The sequence below is a fragment of the Pelodiscus sinensis genome, chromosome 6 (assembly GCF_052426305.1).
Source record: "Pelodiscus sinensis isolate ZL-2025 chromosome 6, ASM5242630v1, whole genome shotgun sequence".
NCBI classification, from domain to species: domain Eukaryota; kingdom Metazoa; phylum Chordata; order Testudines; family Trionychidae; genus Pelodiscus; species Pelodiscus sinensis.
The window spans coordinates 84,958,227-84,966,318 of record NC_143057.1 but is presented as its reverse complement, the minus strand read 5'-3'; positions in this window follow the sequence as shown (position 1 = coordinate 84,966,318).

Here is an 8,092-nt window from a genome sequence, read left to right as displayed (position 1 = left end):
ACAGTGAAGCCTGAGAGGCTGCTCCCTATGCCACACTCGGTTTTTCATTTTCCAGTTGACTTTTAAGGTCAGAAGAGACCATTAAAGCATCAAATCTGACCAGGGCTGGCCCACAACATTTTTGGCACCTGAGGCGGGGAGCTCAAATGATGCCCTCATGCCTCCTTGCTGCACCAGCAGCAGACACAATTTTCTACACTCTGGGTCCTAATGGTGCTCCCTCTTCCACACACACACTCTGGCACCTGAGGCAGCCACCTCAGTTTGCCTCATGGTAAGGCCAGCCCTGAATCTGACCCCTGATATCCCAGCCCTTCTGTAAATCATGGTTGCTATGTTTTTATTCAAGCACACACTACAAAGGCATCTAGTATTCATTAGAAGACATCAAGAAATGGAGGATCTGTCACTTGCTTTGGTAGTTTGTTCCAATGGTGAATTCTCAGCGTGAAGAATTTGTGCCCTATTTGTAAGATGAATTTGTCTGTTTTCACCTTCCAGCCACTGGTCTTGTTCTGTCTTTTTCTGCCACACGGAACAGCTTTTTAATATCTGACATTTTCTCTCTAGGAAGGCACTTAGATATGTCAATGAAGTCACTTCTCAGCAGAGGTAAAAGTAAGGCAGTGCACCCTGGTGCGCCACTCCAGTAAGAACTGGCTGTGCTCCAGCAAGAGCCAGCTGGGGCACTCTACCTGTGTGAAGGGGCCAGCTGGGGGCATGCTGTAGGAGATGATGCAGTGTGTGGGGCTGGCTGCTCCCCTGGCTAGTCCATCAGTGCAGACTCTGCTATGTGCCCACTCTTGGCTAGCAGGTTCTCCCATGCACACCCTTACCCATTTCCAGCCAGCACTGGCTGGTGGCTGCAGTGGATGGTGAACATGGGTAAGCAGTGGCTGGTTACATATCACCTGTGCTGCCCACCCAGCTCCTCTTTACATGTTTTCTCTCTCACTATCCTCTCCCTGCTGTGCCCATTCACCCTCCTCCCCAGCACCCTTCTTCTCCAAATTCCCCCAGCAGGGGGTGTCCAACTCATAGTGCTATGTGGAGAATCAGCCACAGTCAAATTATTCAGCTCACTAACAGCCTGTCTGGCAGGCTCCTTCCTTCCCCAGCTGCCTCTGGTTGCACTGGGACTATGGGCGTCTGGTAGCCTAGGCAGGGGAAGGCTTTGCCTTACCAAACAACCAGGCATGGCCCTGCCCATACTCTGCCCCCAGAATGCCTGCTGTAGGCATTCTGGGGCCGGAGTGTTGCTACCCCCAGCACCTGCCCTCCGCGCTGATCCAGGCCAGGGAAGCTGGGGAAGCATGCCACCCTCCCTCCCCAGGCTCTGGGATCTGGGGGGGGGCGTGGGCCAGCTCGGGCTACGCAGCCTCCTCCCTCCCTGGTGCTCCGGGGAGGCTGGGGCATGCATGCGCTTCCCCTTCTTGTGATGGTGGGAGGGCACGTGTGTGTTCGGTGCACTTCCCCACCTCCTCTCCTCCCCATAGTGGGGGCAGGGCCTCAGTGGAGGGGATGGGGCTGTAGGTGAGACTGGGTCCTGCCTGGCTAGCTTTTCCATGGCTAGCACCCAGGGAGAGCTCAAGCTCTCTGTCCCAGGGCACTGGCCTGGAAGAACCAAGCCCTGCATGTGCCAAAGCCCCACATGGAGTTGGCAGAAAGCTTCTCCACTTCTCAGTTAGCTTCCTCCCCACCACTCCAGAGCCTATTTCCAGCCTGTTTATGACCCAACTCTGCATGTCCCCAGCAGGGCCGGCCCGAGGCATTCTGGCGCTCCGGGCACGGGTGTGCGGCGCCGCCCCAGGGCGCACGGCACATGCACAGGTCCGCCCCGGGGAGCGGGCCCGCCCTCCTAGGGAGTGTAGGCCCGGCCCCGGGGTGCATGGCCCAAGCGCGGCCCAGTCCAGCCCGGCTGTCGCTGCTGGTGTGCGCACCGGGCTGTGTAGGGCCCCATGGCCGTGGGGGGAAGGGCACTGCTGGCCGGCGCCGCAGAGGTGCGGGTGGGCCAGCACTGCAGGAGCTGGGCACGCAGCACCTGATGGCAGCTGTAAGGGAAGCCACGCGCCCCTTACAGTTGCCATCAGGTGCCCCCCATCGGTTGGCGCCCTGGGCAGCTGCCCGGCTCGCCCATGCCTCCGTCCTGCCCTGATCCCCAGAGAGAGGTGCTCCACACCCTCTTCACATGCTGCTCACTGTCCTAGGTCTTTCTCACCCACACGGAGTGCTGGGCTGCACTGTCCCTTATGCACCCTCCCAAGCTGAGCCACCAGTTCTGGCCAGGTTGGCTGAAGCTCCTGCAGTCCGGTTTCCTGGGCTCTGGTGCTCCATGCATCCTTGGGGCTTAACTCCTTCCTGCCTGGGCTTTAGCCAGGGAACAGGAGGTGGTGAGGTTGTGTTGGTGGCCAGCAGCAGGTTGGAGATGTGAGCTGCCTTTCTACACTGCAGGCAGGAAGGGACAAGCTGCTTCTGGCGATAGGAAGGCGGGGGATGGTAGGGGACAGATGACCTCTGGAAAAACATGGGCCAGGTCATCCCTACCTCCGCCCCCACCCCTATTCCACTGGAAGCAGATCTCAACCCTTCCCTCCTGCACAGTATGGAAAGGCTGCTGCTTGCCATGGTCTGATGTGAACCCCAACAGATATTTGCAGAGGGGTCATGTGACCCTGCATACCCCGCACATGTTGCCTTGAGAAGATCAGGTGCCAGGAGACGTGGGTCCTTCCCAGGGACCCAGCCAGGCATTGGAGAGCACTGGGTAGGAAAGGGTGGGTCACGTTGGCCAGTCACTTCCATATCTGTTTGTGAGAGGTGTACCTGAGTGTGTGTGTGTGAGAGAGAGAGCGCGAGCTCCATGCAAACCTCAAAGATAAGAAAGGATCTAAAAAGAGTACAGCTAGCTAGGCAGTATTTCTTTTTAACAGGGGCCCGGTCAACTTGATATTAATTTGAACATTTACACTGCATAGTTCTGATTGATTGGCATTGAACTCACCTGAATGCAAACAGTTTTACCAGGTGTCCCATATTCAGCATAGGAAAATCTGGTCACTCTATTTAAATGGATCTTAAATCCATACTGTCAAAAGTTGCCTTCTTTTAAAAGCAATTATCAGAAAAGTCAGGAACTGTGATGAGTGTGGTATAAATAACTGGCCAGGTAGACATATGTAAAAAGTCCATAAACAGGGTCCGCCTTCTTTATGTTATTGAATCTTGTATCTGGTGAGATTCCCACAAACAAAAGCTCCATTATAACCAGGTAAGCATGAGTAGGAGAAAGACAGCCACACCAGTGATTCAAAACAACAAACTGCATCCTCAAATCTCCCTTAAGAGTATTAGAAATTGCCAGCACACATGTGACATGTCCATGTACTTTGGCTAAGGTCAGCATTGAGGTTTTGTGCTGTAGTGCATGTTAGTGATGTGTGTAGTATGTGAGTGGTGTGGTTATTTTAACTTTTTAGAGGTAAAAGGAAGTTATTTGGAGAAGTGTGGGAATGGCTAATGGGGTGTGTGGGTGGTGAGACATCAGGGGTGTCATTTTTGTTCCTCCTCCCTATGAGTTTTCAGGATGTGATATAATCACATATAATGTTCTATACCCTGACACAACTTTCTCCCTCTCCTCATGAGTTTTTCTCAAATGACACCACTGGGAGACATATTAAAGAAGGCCCCCTGAACTTGTAAGTTCCTATTTTGAAGGACTTGTGTGGGTGGATGTTACTTTTGACTGCTTCTTAAATAAGCTCTGGCTTGTGGGAACTTCCTGATTTTGTTTAATTTGTATTTGTATAGAATCCTGTAGGGGTTAGTAACTTGGGGGAAATGAGAGCTGTTGGAGAGCAGAGGAAAGAGGAGTTCAGGGATGGAGTAGGAAGGAATAGTAAGTGTGGAGAAGGCGGGGGGGGGAGGTTTTGCTGTTCTCCAAGGAAATGGGGATAGAGCAGCTAGGGTTAGTAGCTGAGAGAAGCTACAATCTCCACAGACGAACAGTCTCCAGTCTCATTGGGTATGTTGTCCACATCACAATTTAACAGCCCCCCAACTGGCTGGGCTTGTGAAGCTCTGGCTATGGGGCTATACAGTTGAAATTTAGACATTTGGGCTTGGGCTGGAGCCCAGACTTTGTAACCCTCCCTGCTCATGGAACAGGAACATGTCACAGTGTATCACAGAGACTACGAAATTCCAAGACACCGCTATGAGTGTTGGGCACATGGTTTGAGTTACAGCATGGGTTTAGTCATGGGTGGGGAACCTCAGGTCCCAGGCCTAGATGTGGCCTTCGGCTTGCCTGGATCTGGCTCCCAAGACTCAGAGATCCCCACCCCCTGCATTGGGGAATCTGTTCTGATGCTCCAGTCCTCCTGCCACCCACCCACAAGGCTGGAGTACACAAAATCTACTAGCCTGCCCCCCGCCCCCAGGCTCTGGTGTATGAGGGGAATGTGGAGAGTGTCTTTCTCTTTCTCAGTCAGGGGCTTTTCACTCTGCTTCTCACTTCTCACAACTGATTTTTCTGTGCGTCAGTGGCCCCCCCACCCAAAAACGGTTCCCCACCCCTGATTTAAATGCTGAATCCAAATGCAGCCTCAACTGGGGTGACATTACTATGCTTCCATGTGCTAATGCTAGCAAATGTTTCTGCTAAAGTCATCTTCCGCTTTGGCCCATTCCAGCTTTCTGCTGCTAAGACATAAAGCACCCTCGGGAGGTGCTGTAACTTATGCCAGGAGCCATTTTGGCATTCACAGCAGCCTGGAGACATTAGGCTACAGTTTCTAAAGAGGTAGCAGAAAGCCACCTCCACAACTGTTCCTTCCCCAGGGGTACAAGGTTTGTGCTGTGTCTCTTAGTACGTCTACACTGCAAAAAAAACCTGGCAGCAAGTCTCCAACTCTGGGTCTACAGACTCTGGGCGCCCATGGCTCATGTTACAGTGCTAAAAATAACTATGTAGACATCCCCTTTTGGCTGGAGCTCAGGCTCTGAAATCTAGGGAGAGGAATGGGTTTCAGAACTGAGCTGGAAAATCTTCCTGGCTATTTTTAGTGTTGGAGCACAATCCCTATAAGCCTGAGTCTGTAAACTTGCTGCTGCAGAGTTTTGTTTTTCTTTTTTGGAGGGTGAGGGGGGTTGCAAGGTAGGTGTACTCTTAGGCTTTGTCTATGCTACAAAGTTTTGTTGGGAAAAAGTAGCTTTTGTTGATAAAACGGGAGGTGTACACACTACAAAGCTACTTTTGGCAGTAAAACTGCTGTTTTGCTGACAAAATAAAACCACCTCAATGAGAGGAATAATGCTTTTGCAGCAAAGTTAGTGACAAAGAGGCCATGTAGACACTGCTGTTTGTTTTGTTGACTGAACTGGCTTCCTCCAGTATCCCACAATGCCTGCGGGGACCACTCTGCTAATTGTTTTGATCTCTGCTGCTCTGCAGGCATGCTCCCCTCCCCTTTCAAAGCTCTGGAAATATCTGACAGCTGAATTAGCTAATCCATTTGGGGAACAAAGAACAAATTATTAACGTGGAACACTCCTGTTTTGCCCTGCATTAGATAATCGTTGCAGGCTGACTGCTGTTGTAGGGAATGGGAGGAGAGACTGCTATGTTACTTTGACAGTCCTCAGCAAGGACAGCTGACCAGGATGCAGCTCCCACCAGCTGAGGAGGCAGTGGGAGAACTCAGGGGAAATCACAGACCCATAGGCAAGTGGGTAGAGCAGGCTGCTTTGGGAGAGACTGCAGTACAGAGAAAAGCTGAGGTTGGTGTATGTGTGTGCGGGGAGGTGCCCCTCCCACTGCTGTAGGATAGGTCCAGCAGCCTATTATCTCCCTACCCCAGACACACCACTCTCCTCTCCCTCCCCCAAACACTTAAGTTGAAAAAAACAGCAGACAATTTACTATGATACCCTGAACAACCAGTTTGAGAAACCTGCATCATGTGACACTGTACCTGCTCCATAAGGCAAACCCTTTCCAAAGCACCATTTGCCCAGTTGCATGGTGGGGGAGCTACCATAATGCACACTAGGGTTGCCAGGTGTCCAGTTTTGAACCGGACAGTCCGGTATTTGAGCTTTCTGTTCGTGAAACAAATTGAGAAAATACTGGACATATAAATGTCTGGTGTTTTCTAATTAAGTAAGTTTTATTATTATCCTGAGTATCAGCACTGCATGAGCATGTCTACCAGCCAGGCAGTACACAAGTACATAGTAGAGAGGAGGGGGGCAGGTCCGGGGTGGGATGGAATCCCCGGGGCTGGGCTCACCTGGGCACTCTGCTGGGACTGTGTGTGGGATGGGCAGCGCCCCAGGATCTGTGTGCGCCCGGGCCAGCTCCGCTCCCCGCCGGCCAGTTACCCCCCAGCCAGCCCCGCTTCCCCCGACCTTCCTTCCAGCCAGCTCTGCTTCCCACCAGCTGGTCCCCCCCCCCCAATCTCCCCTGGTCAGTCCTGCTACCCCTGACCCCTTCCCAGCTTCCCTCCAGCTGGTTCCCCCCTGGCCAGCCCTGCTCCCCTCAAGCCCCTCCCAGCCAGCCCTGCTTCCTGCCGGCCGGTTCCCCCTCCCCCGCCCCAGCCAGCCCCGCTCCCCTCCTGGCCAGTCCCCACCCCCATCCCATACTGAGATCACATGTGTCAAGTATTTTTTTGAAACCCATCTGGTAACCCTAGTGTACACTCTGCCCCCTACAAGGAGCTAGTGTGGACATGCAACAGCCATTTTAATTAAAGTTACATAACTTTGCAGACAAAACTTTGTAGTGTAGACAAGGACAAAATCTCACTCCTTATCTGACTATTCTTCAATGTTTTATCTTGTGTGGATTGTAAACTCTTTAGGGCACGAAACATGTTTTTATCTATGCTTGTAATAAAGACTTATGTGCAGCCCAAATCTGACATATTTAAAACGAGGGACAGTAGTTAATGATACTTTGCATTTCTATGGAAATTAAAAAAAATATTGCAAGCAGCAGTCATTCAGAAACTAGAGGGAGCTTGTCTGTTCTTCTTGCTAACAGAGCTATCCTCTAGATCTTGTATAGAAGATTCTAGGCATTTATCTTAAAACATTTATAGCCCTTTGCCTTGAGGAAACCTTGAAAATAAAAACTAATTGCTAAGATAAAAAAAATTGAGCTAGGCTCCACTTCTGAGGCAGGCAGATGGAGTGATGTAGAGAGCTTCCCTCTCACAAGTCGTATGTAAAATGCATCAGTGAAATGCAGGGAGTATCCCAAAGAATCCTCTTGCTAAGCAGAGTGGTGTGATAGTTTTGGAAAGATATTGGGTGTCGGAGTTAATGCAAGGTGGTGGCAAAACAATTATGGCAAAATGGTGGTAAAATAATCATGCCAAAATACTTCCAACACTCAGAGAGGGCACCCACAATTGTGACTGCAGCAGCTGTTGCAGAAGTGCACACCCTCTCCCCCACTTCACACCATTATTTGCAGGTGCTCATTGGGGATTCCCCACATTGTAATCCTTTGCCCTGGCAGCCGCTCCAGAAGTAGACAGGGCAGGAGGCATGGAAGAAATAAAGCTTGCCATTGCTGGGTAGAATTTTGTAGCTACTGCAGCTTGCCTGCTCCAACTGGAGACAGCCTGCCCAGCCAAAGGTTGGAACAGCTGGAACTAGCACTTTTTTCCTACATCCCAGCCAGGACAGATTCACCCCTCCACTGACCTGGAGAGACCTTTATCCTGATCTCTCCACCATCCCCTTCCTCCATGGGAGCCCATTAGATAGGGGAAAACTGACCTCATCATCTCCTTACTGACCACTCAGGCCAACTCCAGAGAGGGCCAACTCCTGTCTTACCTAGCCCTGGTACGTGCACAGAGCAGATAGTAACTTGCCTACCACCATTATGGCAGATGTGAGGAACATCCACTGGGTGGGAGAGCCATGTAAACAGAAGCAGCAGAAACTGCCTAAAGTTGTGGGTGGGGAGGTGCGCATTGGTGCCCAAAGTATGGTCCCACCCTCCTGTGCTGCTACTTCCATCCAAAGCCTGACCTGTGCCAGCCTTTCTTCCAGAGCCCCCACCCTTGTGCCTTCCCTT